The sequence below is a fragment of the Mustela putorius genome, unplaced genomic scaffold (genome assembly GCF_011764305.1).
Source record: "Mustela putorius furo isolate JIRA1106 unplaced genomic scaffold, ASM1176430v1.1 tig00003858_pilon_pilon_pilon, whole genome shotgun sequence".
Classification (NCBI taxonomy): Eukaryota; Metazoa; Chordata; class Mammalia; order Carnivora; family Mustelidae; genus Mustela; species Mustela putorius.
Window position 1 is genome coordinate 38,370,102 of NW_025422010.1, and position 20,898 is coordinate 38,390,999.

The 20,898-nt window shown below is 49.2% G+C and overlaps 1 protein-coding gene and 1 long non-coding RNA gene across 5 annotated transcripts in view; one reads left to right on the top strand and one right to left on the bottom strand.

Annotated features, from left to right (window-relative positions):
• The first annotated feature begins 232 nt into the window (after window positions 1-232).
• The window catches only part of SETBP1 (SET binding protein 1), a 362,122-nt gene continuing 341,456 nt past the window's right edge, over window positions 233-20,898 (top strand). The window contains exons 1-2 of one of the 4 annotated variants that reach the window (XM_045065578.1): window positions 233-1,456; window positions 16,810-16,946. The gene's annotated coding sequence lies outside the window, so the exon portion shown is untranslated. The other 3 variants (XM_045065577.1, XM_045065580.1, XM_045065579.1) reach the window with 3 other exon arrangements.
• On the bottom strand, window positions 4,523-7,413 carry LOC106005749. The gene is made up of 2 exons (XR_001179342.2): window positions 7,035-7,413; window positions 4,523-6,042 (listed from the first exon to the last, which is right to left on the bottom strand). It is a non-coding gene; the product is annotated as an uncharacterized LOC106005749 (long non-coding RNA).

Genomic DNA, 20,898 nt, shown 5'->3' on the forward strand with positions numbered 1-20,898 from the left:
GATAACAAAAACATGCACCTAAGCAACTGAGTGCGTGTATGTCGCTTAACAACAAAAAAATAATAAAATAAAATAAAATAAAATAAACCTCTGAAAGTGAAATGCAATTACCAGGTTCAAAATAAAAAAATGCACCCAGTTTCCAGAGCCTATCACATCTCGCGCCTCATCGCGCAGCTCCCCCCAACACTGCTCCTGTTGTGTCAGATAGTGGCAGTGTTGAGCCCGGGAACCCGCGCCGAGCCCGCGGCGATCCCCGCGGCCGCCCAGTCCCCGCGTCTGACTCCGGCGCGCAGGAGCCACTGGGCCGCGAGGGCGCTGGGGAGCGGGAGGGGCGCGAGGGGGCGGCGAGGGGTCACCGGTCGGCCTCCACGAACTGTTTTCCTCCTCCCCCAGCAAGACCCCACTCCCTCCAATTGATCGAAATTCACCGAAATTCACCGAGAGAGGGAGGGTGTAGGGAGAGGTCGCTTGCTGGTTACCGGCTGCGCCTCCCCCCGGCTCGAGCCGGGAAGCGGCCCCCGGACCGTGGGGCGAACAGTGTGGGCGCCCGCGCCCCCTCCGAGGCAGATCGCGGGGTGGCGGTCCCCGCTCGGCTCGCCGCGCGGCCGCTCCGATCCTCCCCCCCTCCCCCGCCCGCGCCCTCCCCCTTCCTTTCACTAGGACTCCGGGACTCGGGAGAGGGCGCGGGAGGCAGGCACACGGGCCCGACCCCACTCCAGCGCTCGCCGGGGACGCGGGCGGGCGGCGAGGGGACGCGGCGGGGGCGCGGGGCGGGCGCGGCCATGGAGCGGCGGCGGCGGCGGCGGTGGCAGCAGTAGCGACCGCGGGCGGACGAGCGGGCGGGCAGGGCCGCCCGGCGCCGCGGACCGAACTGCACAGCTCAGCAAAAGCGCCCTCGCCCTCCGCGCGCCGCCTCCTGCGAGCCCAAACCCGGCAACATTTTTTAAAGCTCCAATCCATCCTTTGAAGAAAAGGAAAAAAAAATAGCATTGATCGGAGAGACGGGGATATATATATATAATTTTTTTTTTTTTTTTTTGGCTCCTGCTAAAATTAGCCGGGCTCGCCGCGCGCCTGTGTGCGAGTGTGTGCGAGTGTGTGTGCGTGCGGGCGTGTGTGTGTGTGAATGTGATTACTCCAGGACTCCTCGGGCTCCGGAGACGCCATTTTCCCCCTTGATATCTCTCTCCATAAATCGGTGGCGCGGCGGAGGCGGCCGCGCCGGGCGGGAAGCGCGGGGCCGGCCGGGGCGCCCGCCGCTCGCCGCCGCCTCCGCGCGCCCGGGGGCCCCGGCGCCCCCCGAGCGAGGGCGGCCCCCCCGCGGCTCGCCGTTTGACAGATGCTCATCGCCATGGAGTTGCCGCAGCAGCACCTTTGGGGGCTCGGGCGAGCGACGGGAGCCGGGATCTGAGCGAGCGCCGGGGCCAGCGGAGCCGGAGCCGCCGGGACATGGGTGAGCACGCGCCGCGACCTTGGCCCGGGAGCACGGCGCCCAGCCTCCCGCGGCGCCGCGGGCCCCCGCACGCCCGGGGCCGGGGGCGGTGTGTGTGCCCTGTATGCAAAAGTTAACGTCGCCTCGCCGGGGCTTTGACTTTGCACCGGGCGGGAAGGGGGAGACGGGGCCGAGGGGGCGGGATGCCGGTCCCCGCCAGGCTGCGGAGGATGGGCGCGATTCCGGCCCGCCCGCGGGTGGGCAGCGATGCTGGCTCATTTGGAGTGGCCCGTTGGTGGCCGCGATGGTGGAAGCGTCGAGCGGGAGGGTTGGGAGCTTATTGAGTTTCGCCTAATCTGATTCCCCCCCCCCAGCCCCCCCGCCTTTTGCACCCTCCCTCGGTCCAGCCGCCGGCTGCCGGGGCTGGCGGGTTTGGCGTTGGTGGAGTGGACTCGGGAGGGGGAGGGGGTAGGGAAAGGGGTGGGAAGCAGCGGGATATATATATATTTTATTTTGGGGGGTCTCTTTGTAACTTGCAGGTTAAGTGGAGCTAGAGAGCTACATTGTAACCTAGTTGGATGGGGGGGGGGGTGTATGAGAATCTAACGTGTCTTTAATAGAAAGAAGAACAGGGAAGAAGTGGTCCAGCCGGCGAAGGTTGGTGTGTGCTTGTGTTGTGGCTCTGTGTTAGTCTTTCTCTTAAAATCTTAATCAATGGATCTGAGTCTCTTTCTCGTGCTCTCCGGTTTTGGGACTCTGAAAAGACAGGAATTCCCTTAAAAGCAGACGACTGCCTTTTTTGAAAGCACGCATTGTGTGTGTTTCTAGAGGAGCCCTGGGCTGGAGAATTAACGGTAGGCTTCCCCGTTCGGTGGTTTCCAGTGGGAAATCACTCCGGAAAGGGAGCCCTTCAGTATCGATTTATTGTTTTTGTCTTTCAAACCATTATCTCTTTGGCTAAAATACTGTCTGAGAAGTTCCACAGAGACAGAGTCAGGTAAACTGGACTGGGCAGATCTTCAGCAAGATGGTGATAACGGTGATGCCGTTTTGGGTGTCTGTTTGTGATGGAAGCATTGCTGGGTAATAGCGATTTCTGATCGGTAGAGCATGCTGGTTCTAAAAAAATAAGTGACTGCCTAAATGCTGTCTTTCAGCCCCCCCTCCCCTACACGCTGCATACACCCCTCCTCCCATGACCCACACGCTTACAACAATTCTGAAATCGGATCCAACTGGAAAGATTTTCTTTGGATATCGGAAAGTTATGCAGTTGGAAGAGGAAGATGAGGCTAGAGGTACCGGGGGTGTGGGGAGGGGGGGGTTCTGATTGCCCCCTCCTGCTGAATTGATTCTTTATGTGTGTGTGTGTGTGTGTGTGTGTTCTGAGGGTGTGTATATCCATCTAAAAGGACTGTTGAGGGAAGGATTTCCGATTCGTTTCCGCTTCAAATAAACTGTCCTGATAATCTCATGGTTGGCGTCTAATGCTAAAAGGCCAATTTGTGTGTCTCTTTATTGCCTCAGAAACTCTTCCAAAAGGGTGGGTTATTCTGGAATTCTATAACAGCTACTTTTCCTTCCAAGCCCCCACCCCCTACCCTCCACTATCCACACACTTTTCCCCTTGAGTTCAGTTGGAGTCTGTGGTCTTTAAGAAGATCTAATACTACTTGTTTTCCTCTTACATTATTTTTTGTTCTCTTTCTTTTCATTCCTTTGCTCTGTATCCTGTTTTTTTTTTTCCCCCCCTTGTAGATTCGTACAAAAAAACTCATTTCATAAAGTAGCTGTTACTAAAACTATCTTACTGTTGGGGACCCACCTCCTACCCTCCTTTAGTTCACACAGGTAAATCTGATTCGCCCCATTCAAACTCATCTTCATTTGCAAAACGTGTGTATATGCGCGCGCGCGCGCGCGCGCGTGTGCGTGTGCGTGTGTGTGTGTGTGTGTGTCGGGAGGTGGGAACAGGAGTGGAGTAGAGAAGAGGAACGTGGAGAGGAAGGGTGGTGTTCTGTGCAGGCCACATCTGCAGCACTGGGGCCAGACCTGCACGGTCTGGGAGAGTTTCCTTTGCTTACCCCAGTTAGACGTCGTCTGGCCGGGATGGGGAGGCGGGGCCAAACCGGCCAGGGGCGTGTGAGGGAGGAGAAAGTTTGTAGCACTTTAAAATGTAGCCAGTTTACAATCCCTGGTCACTCCCTCCCCCTTCTCCCTTCTGTGGCTTCCACCATCCTGAGACTCCTGGAGGGAGGCTTGATCTCCTGCCCTGACGCAGGAGTCCAAGGTTTCAGAGCGAAGTTGAAGATGTTGTGTTTTCCTCTGTACTTCGTGAAATTCTCTGCTACCAGGGAGGGGCGTTAAGACAGATCAGAAGAGTAAGGTGGAATCTGAGAATATTTGCAAAGTTCAGGGAAGGTAGCCTGAGAATATGGGGAGACCAGGTACTCTGAAAGTGCGGCTTTGCCCCTTATGCCTCCTCCCCCGGTAAGACAAAAAAAAAAAAATCTTAGTCTTGGGAAGTTGAATTGGTGCAAAAGCTGGGCTGTGGGCACGGCTAGCCACTCTAGTAACCTGAGCTGGGCTGGGGGAGGTGGTGGTGAGGGAATGCAATCGGGAGCCCGAGGAGGGAAACGGACTTGTCGCGCGGAGCAGGGAAAATAGACGCGTCACTGGAATAAACAAACTGGCCTTGGGGGAGGGGATGGCTTGTAGCGAACGTAAGGGGGCGTGGCTGAAAGGCAGCGGTAGGGTAGGCAGGGGCCACTTCTGGCTTGGGAGAAAATTATCAACTGCCTTATATGTTCATAAATGGGCTAGGCAAGTGAAGGGGTGTAATCCGATCCTTTGTATGTTAACATCACAGTGTTACATAGGAAGGCGCTGCTGGCAGGTCCAGTTTTGGACTTCACACCTGGGAATCCTAGGGGTATCCCTGAGTGAACCTCTTCAGTGCTGGGAGGGCTTCTGGTCATGTACTTGCATTATTCACAGCAAGGTACTTTGTAAATCACAAAGTAAATCACGAATTTACTTTGTAAATCACCTGACCAAAATAAGGGTTGTGAGAAAGAGAAAACAGTGTTTGGAATATTTGTAGAATTTAGTTGAAAACAGTAGGTGGGGAGAGGCAGGAGGCAGGAGTTTGCTGAAGAAGAAATAAATAGGTAGGCATTTCCTCTGGATTCCTGATTCCATTTTTGCTGTTATCTTGACTTTCAATTCCATTAGGGGCTGAATCGATACTTCTCTGGCACAAAAACGTACCTCTAGGAGAGTTCTTTCAAGCTGGTCATTATTTTGAGATGTACTTCAATCTCTGCTCAAAGCTTCTCGGTAATATGCAAAAGGAGGAAGATGAGAGTGGTTAGATGCATGGGACGTCCTTTCTGGATTCTTGCAGACACTGAAACTTGGCTGGGCCTCAGCCTCCCAGAATGCCAGTTTTTCCCTTGGAGACTTGAAGTTTTAATTGAAACCAGAAAGCTATTGAAGGCAGACCCAGCCAATGAAACCTTGTTTTCTCTGCTGCTCAGGAATGGGAAATAAATAATTTTTTGCTGATGGCATTTCAAGTTGCTTCAGTTCTGTTCTTGCCAGAAGAATGGGGTAAATTATTGTTAACACATAGGCATTGTCAGGAGTTGCAGGGCTTTAAAAAATGGGATGGTGTTATTGAGTTTACTCAGGTCCCCACTGGAGGTCTGTGGGGAAGGGCGGGGGAGGGGGGCTACTCTTGTCCAGGAGTTTCTTCCCTGAAGAAAAGGAAGCCTCATAGAGTCCTTGCCTCACATCACTCTGCTTGGTCCTTCGGATCCTGTGATGAGGGGAACAAAGCCATTCAACTTCCCTTCCATTCTGTGATCTATTATGAAACCTGGGGAGCTTCTTAAAATGGTTTAAGCCAGGATTAAGTGAGAACCATCACCATCCTACATAGTGCCTTGGGTTTGAGCTTCTGTTAGAGCTATTTCAAAGGCAGCCCTGGTGTTTTGCAAACTCTTCATCGAGTTGCAGACACTTTGGGTCGCCTAACACTTGATAAATGCAGAAAAGTAAAGACCAAGTTATCTACCCCATGATTACGGAGGGTAGATGCCAGCTTAGTCTTATTTCACTCTGGGTTTTCATGTCCATTTTTCACTTAGCCTTCAGCTGGATTCCGATGTCAACTTGGACATACCAGGTTGGAGCAATATGAAGTGTGTGGGGAACTGTGACCTCAGATGACCAAGTGCAAGTTCATGGGCCCTTAGAATTCTTATCTGGAATTTTCAAAGTTCTTTCAAAGTTTTAGGTCAGAGCAGCATCCCTTTCAAGGTTGGTTTTCTTATCCTCAGAGGGTACCCTCCAAGGTTGAGGGAGCATTTTTTAAAGCAGCCTTTGGCTTACAGTTGGCTTCCAGTTCATTTCAGAGCAAATGATGCCAGGGTCACATGGAGAGTGAGAGCAGACCTGAGGTCCACGGGACACCTTTTGAGGAAGCAGATAGCCCTTCCCAGGAACTGATGATGAATTGGGGTCCACAGACTCTTGAGAAATAATTGTAAGCGAAGTCAGCTGAGCTGATCCCTGGCAGGCCTAGGCGTCCACCTTTCTAAGTGCTATGGGGGTGGGGGCAGGAGAATGAATGAATAGTAAGCAGATAAGAATTGCAGAACTTTTACCTGGGACCCCAAGGCTCTGTTAAAGTGTGAACAGCATCACACCTGAAGTGACAAGATCTGCTTCAGATCCTGTCCTTACTACCTCCCAGCTAAAGGACTCTTGGCAAGTTATTTAACCTCTTTGAGCCTCAGTAACCTAATCAGGAAAATAGGGATAAACATGCTTACCCTGCCTACTTCACAGGGGTTGGGAGGATTAAATAATACCAGCTAATTTCTGTAATTGAACTCTGAGAGGATTTCCATGCTGCCTCCTGGAAATCTGTGCCTGGGATTATTGTCTCTGTAGCCCAGAGGTTAATAACCCTCTGGTGTGACCAGAAATGCCTATAGGAGCCCTTGGGTTCTAAGACAGTTGGGGGATACTTGTTTTCTGCTCATGAGTTGACTCATAAGAAAAATGTGTGCATACATGTTTGAAATCAGTTGAATTATTCGATGCCTTGTATAAGCCATGTGTATCTAAGACTCAGAGTCTCAGATAATAGGCAGTTTGGGCTCGCAGATGTTGGGGCTCAGGAAATGTTCTTCGCTAGGAAATGAGAGGAACAAAAGGAAAAAGACATGGACATGCACAGAGTCGGGGCAAAGGGGGAGAGAGAATGAGAGGGAGACTCTCCATAAGGAGCCCCAGGGGCTGAGCAGTAGCATCTAGGTTGAAGTGTTGAGCCTCTCTTAAGAAAAGAACTCCTAGCAAGATTGCCTCAGTCCCAGCAAACCTAGTACATTGTCTAGAGTCAGGAAAGTTCTTCACAATCGGTTTGCTGCTGGCCTCCCCTCGATTGCTTCTCTTTCTCTTTCCCGTGATTCCTGGCTGGCCCTGTCCAGCAGCCTGTATGCACCACACACCAGGCAGTGTTCTCCAGTGATCCCCATTTTACACAACACTTGCTGACCTCTGCTCCCATCAGACCTGTTTCCTCGCTCACCTTGGGCCCTCTGGACGTGTGTCCGCCTCCGCACCTGGGCTGGCTCTGTGTTGCTGCCTCCTCTCTGGAAGGTGTCCCGATGGGTCCCTTTTCGCCAGAGCATGCACCTCTTAGGACATCAGACCAGCTCTCAGCTCTGCACCCCGGTCTCCAGAGCACTTCGGGTCTCAAGCACTTGCCTGGCAACCGGCTCACAGCTCAGGCTGCCTTGCTGTTTGTTGTCACTACCGCCCTTGGCTATGAGTCCTTCAAGAAAGGGACCAGGTTGGCCCCATGAGGGGCTCCTCCTTGGGAGTGAGTTCCATGCTGTGAATGAATGGCAGAATTTATGCAGAGGTAGAATCTTAAAAGCAAATGTTTAAGGTGCGTCAGAGCTCTGCTCTGTGAAGGAGCACAGTGTGCACCTCTTACACAGAGTGAATGAGAACCACTTGTGTTAATGGCTTTTTATACTTTTGGCTATCTTTCAGGGGCAATCACCCACTCCGTCTCTCCCTCCAAGCCTACGAGGTAATGATGTTTTACCACATGTACATCCTACCATCCGTGGATTCACTCATTCATCCAATCATCAGCTGTTTCTGAAGTGCCTCCTAGAGCCTCGTTGGCACACTGGTGCACCCAGCTCTTGGCTTTCTCTGAAAATTCCAGTTGCTTTTTTTTTTTTTGTCCACCACACTCTTTTTGGCACTTAACCATGCAATCTTCTTTGTTGCTTTAGTCCAAGTGCTTGCCCACTCCTCGGTGACTGAGCGAGCCTGGCCGCAATGGAAAGGAAGCTGGTGCAGAGAAATGCACTCGGCGGGGCAGGTCCAGGGTAGGGCTTGAGGGAAGCAGGCCATGGGCTGGGCTGGCCACCTGTCAGCCTCTGATGGAGGACAGTCTGAGCTGTCTTGTCCCTTGCTGGAGGCGTCCTGAAGTAAAAGAGTTTGATTGCTATGGAAGGAGGGGACCATTCTGAAATTCAGTGATTGTGTAGCTAAAAATGTCCCAGGGATTTTGAAGCTTTTTTTTTTTTCTTTTTCTTTTCTTAAAACTCAGAGCTCCTCAGACCCATTTAATGGCACCCCAACAACCATCCAAACCCATCTCTTTGGTGAGAGAGCTGCACGGAGACAAGGAGAGAGTGCGGATGGCTAAGTGAAGGCTGCTGCCTCCTGCGCCAGTGAGGCATCTGGAATCTGTTTTCGTGGACCTCTTGGATCTGGGGGGTGGGGTGTTATTGTTTTGTGTGGATTCCACCGGGCACGGAAGCTGAGGCCATGCCTGTGCTCCTGAGCTGTCCTCTCCATCCCCATAGCAGAGTCTGCCCCTGCTTTGGCTGTGTTTGGTAGTGGCTAGTGAGTTGGCTTCTGTGCACTTTGAGGTCAAAGAGCGTGTTCCCCAGTCTGTCCAAAGCCAGAAGCCTCTGTGATTTGGGTTGGGGTGCGATCAGGAACGTTGGGCTTTGAATCTGAGGCCTGTGAAAGTTCAGCAGGAATTCTTAGTCACTGAGGAGCACACTGGTTGGATATTTAGGAAGAGGGAGGTTCTGCAAGCCACCAAGATGAAGCAGTTATTTTTACGCTAAGACTTACTTGGGATGGGTATAAAAAAAAATAAAAAGCAACACCATTAACCTAACTTGGTGAAAAGCAATTTCTTCACTGTTCCTTCTATCTGCCAAAGATTTTGCAGTTCTCTCAGTGGAAAGAAGCTGCTTGAGTTTGAACTTGGGGCTGGAGAGATGGGGGAAACTGGAGATTTTGAATTTGATTGATTCAAAGCAGTAGCCTGATGAGAATACTTATCAGAAGCAGTTGGGACACCATTGTTGTGCTTGCAGCAGAATAATGAAATCTGGGTGGCAAGTCCCTTGCAGTTGTTGGTGGCTCTGCCTGTGACCTATTATTTGAGGAATGAGAGCTTTGATTTTTTTTTTTTTAAGTATGGATTAATAATGTTGGCTAAAAATTAGAATTGTTTTTTAAAAATTTTTTTCAAAAGATTTTATTTATTTATTTGATAGACAGTGAGAGGGGAGCATAAACAAGGAAAGTGGGAGAAGGAGAAGCAGACTCCCTGCTGAGTAGGGATCCCAATGCAGGGCTTGATCCCAGGACCCCAGGAACATGACCTGAGTGAAGGCAGACGCTTAATGACTGAGCCACCCAGGTGCCCCAAAAAGAATGATTTGTTTTAAGACTCCTGTGGACCTTCTTTCTGCTTGTTATTTTGTACTCAAGAGCTTGCTTACAGTTTTTTGAGTTTTTTGATCCACAAATACTTATTAAAATCTCAACATTGCCGCTGTGCAAGCCATTGTTCCTGATGCTTTTAGGTGGATAGGGTCTGGTAGGAGACATGACTTTTGCCCTTGGTGAGTGGACAGTGTATCTGTAGAGACATGCATAGCTCCAATGGAAAGCTTCACTCTGCAGCTGAAGTGGGAGCACAATCTGATGGAATTGTACTATTTGTATGATCAGGAGCAGTCAGGGAAGGCTTCGAGGAGGATGTGGTGTGGGGTGTGACAATAGAATTGGAATGGAGGAGGTTCTTGGTGGGTAGAATAGCTTTGGCACAAAAGCAGAAGTGGAACAAAGTTCATATGTGCATTTGGCATTGCCACAGGCAAGCAAGCGCTAATCACGAGGAAGCAGGGCAGCTGGCAGGGGCCGGACAGCCCTGACAATCAAGGTCCAGCTGGCTGAGGTTGGTGGGCAGATCACCCATGGGAGGCATCTTGCTGATGGGAGGTCTGCTCAGTGGGAAAGACCAATCCCTGGGGCCTCTAAGTTGGACCCACAGTCTAGCTGTCCAGAGTTTTCATTCATACTCATCAACTTTTCAGCCCTTTGACTCAACAGACTTTGTTTGCTTGTTGCCACTTACACATGCATGTGACCAGACCCTGATGGGCCCAGGGGGTATGCCAAGAGATGGAGAGGACACTGTCTCTGCTTTCAGTCTTGTAGAAGACTTTGTAAGAACTTATGAAAACCAGGGGAGGAGTAGCAGAGGACAGTGACCTAGGACTAAATGAACTGCGGTAGGAACCCAGGGAGGGCCAGAACCTCGGGGGTTGGGCAGATCCCAGAGAGCTTGGAGAGCAGGTGGGGCATGGGCTAAGTCCTGAACAATGGGACATTTTTGCATACGTTCAGAGCCCCAGAGAAGATACTCGTTTTGTTAATGTAGGGACAGAAAGAAGATCACTTCTTAGGGACCAGTGTTCTGTGCAATGTCAGGGGAGCAAGACAGATGAAACGGGGTCCTGTGAGAAGAAGGCTAAGGCTTCATGTTGAGATGGGAGCCATGACCAGTTTTCAGAATGCAAGGGGAGTAGACACGAGGACCAGAAGGATGTGCCCATCAGAAAACGTTCACACATACCACACAAGAGAGAACCCCGACATCTGACTGTCCCATCCACCACTGGGTTTGTCAGCTACCAGCTCTTTGGTCTGGTCAAAGGTCTATAGGCATCTTTAGAATAAATAGTAAACTATATACAAGCATTCAGAGTAAGGATCAGCTACTCTGGGGAACAACAGTGCCCTGGTGCTGGTATTCATCAACAGGAATTTAAAGTACCGTTGGAGAAGGACATCTACACGTTTTCATAACAGTGCAGTATTTAAATGGCAGTTCAAGATTGCTGAAGAAGGAATATCGTCAAGGAACGGAAGTGCTGCTAATATTTGTTGAGCTCTGGTAGGCCCAGCATCCCCTCTGTGGCAGAAGCGCAGACACGCAGGTGTCAGGTTATACTGTAGATCCGAATGGCAGTGAGCAAAGCAATTGTGGAATGAGATGCTTGAGAAGTTGAGGAACTTGAATTAGGGCTGAATAGGGAGTGGGGTCGAAACCAGAGGCCCTTGAGAGAAGGACTAGGGAACTTCTTATTTGTTGGATTTTTTAGTTTTTCCCCTTTGCCTTCATGGTAGGCCTATAATTTTTGTCCCCAATTTATAAATGGCGGGTGGAGGACCAGAGCTTACGTTGACCCCTAACTCTGGGTGTTTAAAGACTGGTGGCATTATGAGTCGGTGGGAAGTAAGTGACATTTGGAGTCAAAGAGCACTACTTCAGTGATTTAAATTACTTCCTCAACATCAGTTTTTTTATCTTTAAAATGGGCACATCATGGGGCACCTGGGTGGCTCAGTGGGTAAGGCCTCTGCCTTCGGCTCGGGTCATGGTCCCGGGGTCCTGGGATCGAGCCCCGCATCGGGCTCCCTGCTCAGTGGGGAGCCTGCTTCCTCCTCTCTTTCTCTCTGCCTGCCTCTCTGCCTGCTTGTGATCTCTGTCTGTCAAATAAATAAATAAAATGGGCGCATCTCAGGGTTAAATCCAATAAAAAACCTGAAGTACCCATTGTATCCTAGATACATGTTAAAACTTAGGATCCTTTTCTTTGCCAGGTGGCTCTCTCACTTCTGCTTGGACATGAAATGTGATCACACGGTTCTTTCTTACAGGTCTGCCATATTTCAGCTCCTGGGGTGCTATTCTGCGTATGTTACTTCCTGTTGTCCTTGTACAGTTCTGTGAAAAGACTAGGAGGGCAGGTGAGAGAGCTGATACCCAGGATTGGAAGTGATGTGGTGAGTCAGACGGCAGACTGGTCTTGGAGCTCACATCTGTAGAAGTAGCCAGGGCTGCTGCATTAAAAGCCAGCACCACCTTTTATTTTAAAGAAACATTATCCCGTGAAAGTAAGACTGTAGGCTTTGGAATCATATAAACCCTGAATTTGATTGTGGATGTGGTAGAAAGAGTGCGGGCTCATGAGCAAATTATTAACCTCTCTGGACTATTATTTCTACATCTGTAAAATGAGGACAGGTCTTCTGTATAGCTGGGCTGCTGTTTCGATTAAACTCATCACGCCTGTTGAGGTCATTGGTTACACCCTCACTCCCGGCGAGGGTGGGCTTTCCTTGACTGCATGGAGGTCACAGGTACCAGGTGATAGGCGAGAGGTAGAGCTTGCCCTACTAACTTGGAGACTGCCCCGGCTGGCCAGCGCTTTAGAGATCTTCCCCCAGGGGCCCCAAGGCTCATGCTGTTGTGCTGTGTTATTGGTTCCCAGAGGAGGCACTGTTTTTGAAGCTAGAGCTGAAACTGTTGGTTAGGGCATAGTGTGCAGCTTTAGGCCTCAGGAGTCTGATTCTGCTTGTCTCCCTGTCATGGGGATCCCTGAACACCGGGACTACTCCTTCCTGCTGCATTCGGCTCAGCCAGATGAAAGCCACAGACCCAGCATGATCTATAAGGAGGTGGAAGTTACCAGCCCAGCCTTAGGAGGACTCTGGTTGTCAAGTTGCAGGAATAAGGCTTAGCACCCGGGAATATCAGAGCTGCAGGGGGTCACAGAGTTCACCTAATTGCATCCCTTCGTTCTACAGGTGGGGTTGGGGAGACACAGGGAGAAAAAGGAACGTGCCCAAGGCCACTCACTCCAGTTGGCAGAGCGGGGAATTGAGCCTGTAATTTGTACTAAACTCAGTCATTTTCCTCCATAAGACAAACTGGGAAGAAGAAAAAAGCAATACTCAAACAACATCAAACACTCAAGTTAGCAGGTGCAAATTAAACTATTTGTATGTGCTTCCCATTGTATAGGGAGATTGGGGAGGTTGGCCTCCAACCCCTGTCCCTCAGGCTTTTCTTGGGATCTGTGAAGAGAGGCAGCAATTAGCCAAATACTAGCTTAGATGACACAGACTGGGGAGGAAATCACATTTACCAAAAAATTTGAGCGTCCACCAAGGTGATCCCAGCATGCTCTTTCATAAATATCTTCTTTAATCTCCAATTACTTCTCAAAACAACCCTTGAGGTAGGTTTATAACCCAGTTTCCAAATGAGACTTGAATAGTATAAACCTATTTTCTAGGAGCAGTTAGTAAGTGGGAAAAAGAGGCTAAGTAATCGAAACATGTGACATCAGATTGGTGTTCCTTCCATTCTTCTTTTCAAGGGGAAATGTAGCTTGGACACTGGCTGTCGGATCCTTACTTTGTGTGCTCCTTGTGCTCTGAAGTGTCTCAGAGATCCATGTGAAACCCAGCCCCTACCGCTGTGGAGTTTCTGGTCTGGTGGGAGAGATAAATAAGTAAAGGGAACATTGTAGTACACTTTGCTGAATGCTTGGATAGCAGAATGCCCAGGGAAGCGAGAGCAAGACCATTTATGGGTGTGAGAGAGAGAGTTGTGTGTGTGTGCACATGCTTGCGTACACACAACAGGAAAAGAATGGAAAAGGAAGGTCTAGCCAGCCTTCATGAAGGATGTGAAAGTTGACCCAAATCCTGAGGATGACTTAGAGGTGACAATGTAGAGAAAGGAAAAAGGGCAGCCAGAGGAATTAGTAGGGAATCCCTTGAAGCAATGCAAATCAGGGGACTTTGGGGGAGCCATAGCTCAGCAGGCGCCATTGGGGAATGTGGGGGGGGGGTGCAGCACTGAAGCAACACTGCTTGGAGGAGGCCATCTGTGGTCAGGAAGCTACCACCCAGGTACCTGGTAGAAAGAAGCCACTGAATCTGACCTTCATTCTTTGCTGTGGGCCACTGGTGTGTATGTAGGGTTAGAGGGCCATGATGCAGAGCTGCCCTTGCCCTCATTGATTAAGAGCTGAGTAAGGGTTGGGTCACTTGATCAATTTATCAGTGTTTATGGAGCATTGACTCTGGGTATTTCTACCGTAGGAAGGATTTTAGGGATGCATCACTCAGAGTCATGGGCACCTCAGTCAAATGACTTTTGGTGGCCTCTGACACAGTCTCTCATTCAGCATTTACTCAGCAAATAATTTGGAGTGTTGCTCCATGGATCAGGGGCTGTACTAGGCTCTGGGGATTCCACGGTGAACCAAGCAGATACAACTCTTACCCTCAGGGGCTTACCATCTAGTGCGGCAGGAGACAGGGTACAGAGTTACAACCAAGGGCATCATGCGTGTTTATAAAATATAATAAATGCCAGTGAGGAAAAGCTCTATGCTCTAAAGGCACAAAATAGGGACTCCTAATACAGTCCCTCTTTGACCTGGGCCTGAGTAATGAAGACCTTAACTCAAGGGGACAGGAGGAAGTTCCAAGGCCCATGCCAAATCCGTCAAATGGGAAGGGCCACTTCTGACTCCCCACCTAAATACCTTAGGTGACATAAAGAAAGATGAACACTCATCTACCCCCCCAAATCAAAGTCAGACTGCCAGTCTCCTGAAAGTATCTGGGAAGGGACTCTTAAAGCTTTAGGCCAGTGAGCCTAGGTCGAAACACATTAGCTTCCCTATCTGTGGGGAGGTAGAATTACACTCCATTCTTTTATACCACTTGCCTTCTAAGATTGGAAATGCCTAATTTCTGTTAACTAGAAAAATCAGCAGTCATCAGGTCTCCTGCATGGGCGACTTGAGTAAGACAGCATCCCTTCTACCATCGTTATACATAGTATCAAAGTCTACAGCTTTCAGGAAACAAATGGACGAGATGGAAGGAGGGAGGTTTGGGAGGAGTGGAAGTAGAGTGTTGACTTCTGGGCATAGGTGGGTCAAGTCCAGCTCTGAGGGAGATATAAAGAGCCTTGTCACAGGGCCTAGTAGGCATTTCAGCTCTTCAGAGTTTCAGAGCATCTGGCAGAAAAAGTTCTCAGAGTCCAGCAAAATAGTCACAGATAGATGTCTACTGTCAGTGGTGTTCTAGTAAATGCTTAATGCCTTGTTCTCCAGGTTTGTTTTTAAGCTGCGATTTGTGGAGTTTGCTGATTCCTCTGGTGTAAACGCTCCTACCACAGCAGGTTTTCAAGCTACCAGCCTGACCCCATTGCATGTGGAGTTGGGAAGAGAGATACAGGACAGGTTCTCAGGGGCTGGCTCTGGCCCACTGCTGTTATTGTTGGTGAGAATCCGAGATGATGGGTTCACTGATAGCAGCCATAGCCCTAGAGAAGGAGGATTTGAGTGCCTTCCAGATGCAGAGTCCAAAGCAGCCCAGTGCTTTCTCTGTAGGTCAAGATTGCTCTGTAGGACACTCTCCTCATTGAGAACATGAGCAAAGAGAAAGAACCAACATGAGGCCTTAGAGCGAAAAATACCCAAGTAAGGTAAAAGGAGCGTATCATGAACATTAGTTATTCCAACGGCAGAATAAGAATTTTAGGAAGATGCCAGATATCTGCGCAGGAAGAAACGTGGCCCTGGTGGGCTAAGAGCACAAAGGAACAGAGGGAGGACGCGGGCATCTAAAGGCATCAGAGTCGGCTGGAAGGAGGATGAATGAGGTAGAGAAAGGAGAGCGGGATACAAGCTGTGCAATAGCAGAGGGAGACCGCCACGGGAAGTCGAAGTCCGTTGCTATTATGGAGGGTAGTTTGAGGGTTTGTGCTCACTCCCATAGCGCAAAATCAAGAAATGGAAACGTGAGAGGCAATCGGGGACAAAGATGAGAGTCTGAAGTGAGGGTTCTGGGGAAAAATTGAGAAAGAAGCCTAAGACACTGAATAGAAGAAATATCTAAAGGAATGATCGAAGAGGAGATTCCCAAACTAGGAAGAACCTGCCTCTGTAAATCCGAAAGGCTCATCGTGTCGTGGGAAAAATAAAAGGAACGAGATCCATGCTATACTCATTTTGTCGTTCATAAAATTCTAATGGAATGGAAGGAAAATCTTCGACTGTAACGGCATAAAACAAGGTGCCTACAAAGGAAACAGACCAGGCTGGCCTCCATTTTCTCCTCTGTTACTTCAGATGTTAGAAGACGGTCTTCAGAGTTTTGAGGGAGAGAGGTCCTAGCCCAAGGATTATGCTTTGGCAGATAAAGACGGAAGAGGTGCCTTATGGGGATTCGCAGAGCACAGAACTGACTGCAGTGGGGCTTCAGGGGAAGCGTTCTGGGGGAGCGGGGAAGGTCAGGAATGAGGGGGAGGAGTCTTCCCATGTTTGTGATTGTTTGCCTCTAAGACGGTATGGGGTGCAAGTGTTATTTTTATTTTTATAAGGAGCATGTGGTTCTATTAAAAAAAAAATAAAAGCTATAACCTAATAAGGTAGATCAGGAAGACATTTGTTCCATCTTGTTGATGAGACATAGCGGCCCAGAGAGTGCTTATGAAGGCTCCTACTTGACAGGATTAGGTCCAGAATCCACGTTTTGAGTTCAACAGAACTCAAATTCTGTTTAACAAAATATGCCACGGGCTCTGCTGGTTCCACCATATTGTCTCTTTGGAAGGCAGCAGTCGTGCTGACGGATGGCCTGCGTGTGGGTAGTGCCCTGGGAGCAGAGCAGACGGGAGAGGTGGATGATGGTCAACCAGCATTTCCTGAGTGTCCAGTATGTGCTGGGCACTGTGGTAGACACGGGGATTGCCGGCATGAAGAAAGAATGTATTCCCTGGGACTCATTCAGGTTCTGAGACACGTCTAGCCAAGCAGGATTCCCTGATCCCTCAGAGAAATAATTCTGAAGGTTCACACCGTCTAAGTTGGAGTGCCCCCATAGGTCCGTGGCTGTGTTGGGTAAAGTTAGAGGCTTGAGTCTGGAAGAGCCCTCCCTCCATTCATTGCTGAGAGAAGTATGGAGTAAGGGACTCCGAGTGGCCTGTGTAACAGTCACTGTGGGTGGCAGAGCCAGGCAGGAGCAGAGGGCACGTACCTGGACTCCTCCCCACCATGTTCTCTTCTAACTCACCACCCTGGTTCTCGCCCCTCTGTTTCCATGGGACCTGCTGGGCAGTTATTTCCTTAGCAAGTCTGATTCCTCCTATCCCCTGTCACCAGGTCCTGCAGGCAGCCACGGAAGGGTTAACTTTAGTTGGACTGGGAGCCGGAGCCAAGTACAGAGTGTCCATTGTGCACCCGCCCCCTCCACCCCCTTCGGAGGAGTCGCTGACTGCTGGAATGTGACAAGGCAAAAGGTTTTCACCTTGCATTGGCTTCCCTCCCCTGGGAGTGTGCAAGTGGGTGCTTGTGCTCACGCTCACGTGTTGGCAGGGGTGCACCGCAGGAGAACTCTCAGTTGTCTTCCAGACTCACCGAAAAAAGCGAACTGTGAATTTGGGGTGTCAGGTACGTGCCGGGAAGAAGGCAAAGGAAGAACAACAGCTCTGTGTGCTGGTGAAGTAAACAGACAGGTTGGGTTTCTTTGCTCTTCACTTTTGAAAGCTTCTTTTTATTTTTTTAAGGTGAGGGGGGGTGCGTGTGGACGTCGGGGGCTAGACTGTAATCCTCAGCGTGGACTGCGTGAATTTTGCAGAGGGTGCTTGGGCGGGCAGAGCGACAGTGGGAGTCCTTAGGACCACAAGACTTGGACTAGCTGTCAGGGAGCTTAATTCATTTTCTTTCAGAGAGTACTTGAAGTCCTTCAGGGGCCCGGTCCTGCACTGGGTGCTGAAGCGAATGTAAGAGTTGTAAACCACATTTGGTCTCAGCCTAAGACTGAATTGTAATCGAGGAAGGGAAATACAATTTGTGTACTCAAAACAGCTAGAAGACAATGCAAGACTAGGATTTAGTGGCAAGCTCTCCAGCCGGGTGCAGTGTAAGACAGGCCAGGGCGTGGAGGCAGAGGTCCAGAGTTTATAAAATGTTGCCATGGAAAAGTGTAGACTTGGGCATTGACCTCAAAATATGGGAAGGCTTTGGATCTGTTTGTTTGTTTGTTTGTTTGTTTGTTCATTCCTTCTTGTGACAGACATTGGGAGAGGACCAACTGTATGCCAGTCATTGCGTGGGTAGGTAGAAGGGATATAGGAAAAGATCCTGTAAAAATACCAAGAGGGAAGAGTTTTATGTGTGTGTAATGCCACTGTGGGGACTGGTTTGATTTGAATAGGAAATGCGAGTTGGTGGCCAATGAGCCCTAAGACTGGATTCTTAAGGTGAGACCAGTGTGCAGAGACTGGAAGTGATGTGCTCCTGAACCCTGGGCTGATTGAAAGTGCATTACTGTTTGATCTCTGGTATTTATCATGTCATAGTCAGACTGCCCTGGTTCAGGTCCCTGTGCAGCAAGAATTGAATTTCTGCTGTGCCTCCACCTGGTCCCCCTGCCTCTACTATCAGGTTTCATTAATTCATCCCTTACACTGCATGCTGGAATTATCTTCCTAAAGCACAGCTTTGATAGTGCCCCTTTCCTACTGACATCCCTTAAATGGCTTCCCATTACCTGTAAGATAAAATCCAGCTCATTAACATTGCAGGCAAGGGTGTCCCTGATCTGGCCGTACCCTTTATCTCCAGCTTTACCTTCCACCGGTCCCTATTTCGTACCGCACCTCTTGGCTGAAAATCAGCAAGATGCTCTTTCATGAGCGTCACCCTGCAAGCTCCTGCCCCAGGCCTTGCCTCATGCTGTCCCTTGTGTCTTCCTTCTTCCCACTCGACCTGTTGCTGAAGCCCTTGAAGGTCAAAGCCAGATTCTGTGCTCTCCTTGAAGCCTTTCCCTGTGCATTCCTGTCGATTTATCTCTACTTTGTCCAAGGAGGAAACATTTTTCTCTTTCCTTTGTTTCTCTCCTTTACTATCGCTCATGTAAATATCTGCTCTGTTTCAGTCATTTTCCAGATCCCTCTTCAAGAATAGAAGCTCCCTGAGGAAAGAGACTGTATTTCCCTTCTTATCTTAGGATCTTGACTGGAGGAGAACTGAAAAACAGATTGTTGGATTTTCATGTTTGGCAAACCTCTTATGACTTGAGCTTTAAGTTTTGGGGCATGGTCTTCTACATCAGTTAACGATTTCTACCTTCAAACCTAAGGAATTCTGAAGGGAATCTTTTTTTTTGAATGGAAGATACTGTCTTCGTAATATGCCCATTGCACACTGCTCTCCATTCCCCTGTAGTCAGATTTCATCATCTCGTTTTCATCACAGAACCTGCAGTAGTCATTCAAAGTTCCAAATGGATTTCATTTAGGAACTTCTAGTGGAGAACTTGTGTCATTTTTTCCCTGACACAAGGATAGTTTCATCGTACATACCTGGGAATTAAAAGGTAATGTTGAAGATTCCTGCCAGGGGAAGTAAACCACCAGGCACTACCATAAAGCATGGTTTGCAGTTCCGGTGGATTTGAGGTACAAGCCGAGAAAGGTCTGCTGGACAATTGCTGCTTGAGAAATAGGAACACATTCTAAGGCATCCGCATGTCTCCTCCAACAGCTAGTATGGTGCGCGATGCCAGAATGAATGTTGACTTGAATCCGACTTTTGAAAAATTATATAAAGTTTTGGGGTGGTAGGCAGACCAGTCTAGATGAGACAAAGAATCTTATAAGTAAAAGAATCTTCAGTGGTCATTGGGTCTCACTGCCCTCCCCTGCCCCTAAGTGGGGACTTGGTCCCTTTGATAGCCTGGGGCACAGGTGGCTGTTCAGTCTTTGTGTGGCAGATTCAGGGAAGTTGCTCTCACTCTCTCTGTCTAGAAGCCTCTTCTCTTCTAGAAATGCTGCGTTCACTGGGTTTTCCCCCAAGAGGAAGCAGTTGTAAATGTGTCTTTCTGCAGGGCTGAGCAGTTTCCAGGAGCCGAATACGCACCTGGGTTCCTCTGGGGAGCAGGTTCACCCTTGCAACCCTGGCTGCCTTGCTGGCTAGCTTCCTCCCAGGATGTCGGCTGAAAATGTCCTGATTCTAGAGGGAGAAAATACATGCCTAGTCTCCAGGCTTTGTTTTTGGCTGTTCTGAGTGTGCCTTTGCAACTGTTGTTGGGCATTTTCTGGTCAGCACAGGTGTTGGTTAATACCTTATACGTTGCTGGGCTCCAAGGTAGAAACCGAAGGTGTATGGTGGTAATGTCTTCTGCTGGGAAACCTCAGCGTTTTGAGCCACTTAAGAAGGCTCGAGTGTGATCTCACCTACAGCCTAGGGGTGGAAGGAGACGGAGTATTGGAGTTTTGTGTGGCCCCAAGGGCTCTCAGTTTTCTCTTGAGGATGAGCATTGAGCTTCTTTTGGTGCTTTGAAGATGATGAGTCTGAAATTGGGACTAATGGGACATGTGGTGAGTAAGGGTGAGGGATAGTTTAGCTGGTCCTGTGATGGTCTGACCTGACTGATGTTTCTAGTTTCCTCTGGGAGGAAGGCAGAATCAAAGCTCCAGGGTTGCAGAGGTGGAGAGGTCGGGAGAACCATTCCTGGCATTTCCAAAGGCCTGTGAAATGCTCCCTCTCTCTCTTTTCTCTTTTTTGTTGCCACAAAGACAGAATGCTACTTCGTTTAAGGACCAGAGAGGGAATTAAAACTGTCTTGAATGGCTATTTTTATCTAAATAATTGATCATGATTAAATATCTTTTGTGAGGACAAAAACATTTTTAGCGATTGTTTTGCATTAATCACAGCATTCGAACTGATTCTCCACTGAACTCTTTATGTTTTCCTCTTTCAAGCCTGCATCTAAGCTCTGCGTTTGTTTTAAGAAATAAAGATAATTTTGTGTAATTGAAATAATTTAGCATGAAAAATGATAAAGAAAGAATGGTCGGGAGGTTAGCTAAGTGTGTTCCTCCAAGATGATGGAGGGCTTCGCCCCGGCATTTCAGGGGCGGGGGAGGTGGGGGGTGGTGGTGTTCAGTTTCCAAACTGTTCTTCACGCGTGAGAGGGAAGTGGTGCGAGAAGTCAGCCCAGCCCCGGTCCCACAGACCTGCCTCAACACTTCAGACTTCCCTTTCGTCATGGTTGGTTTTGATGGTGACTCAGCTTGCTGTGGCTTCAGTATATAAAAAACTTCTAGCTTGTTATTGGACTGGAGGACTTTGCTTCTCTTATCTTTATTCTTGGACCCACAGCCATAAAAATTAACAATTCAATGAAGGGGTGTGTGTGTGTGTGTGTGTGTCCCCGCCTCCCTCACTGCCAATAGAATCTAA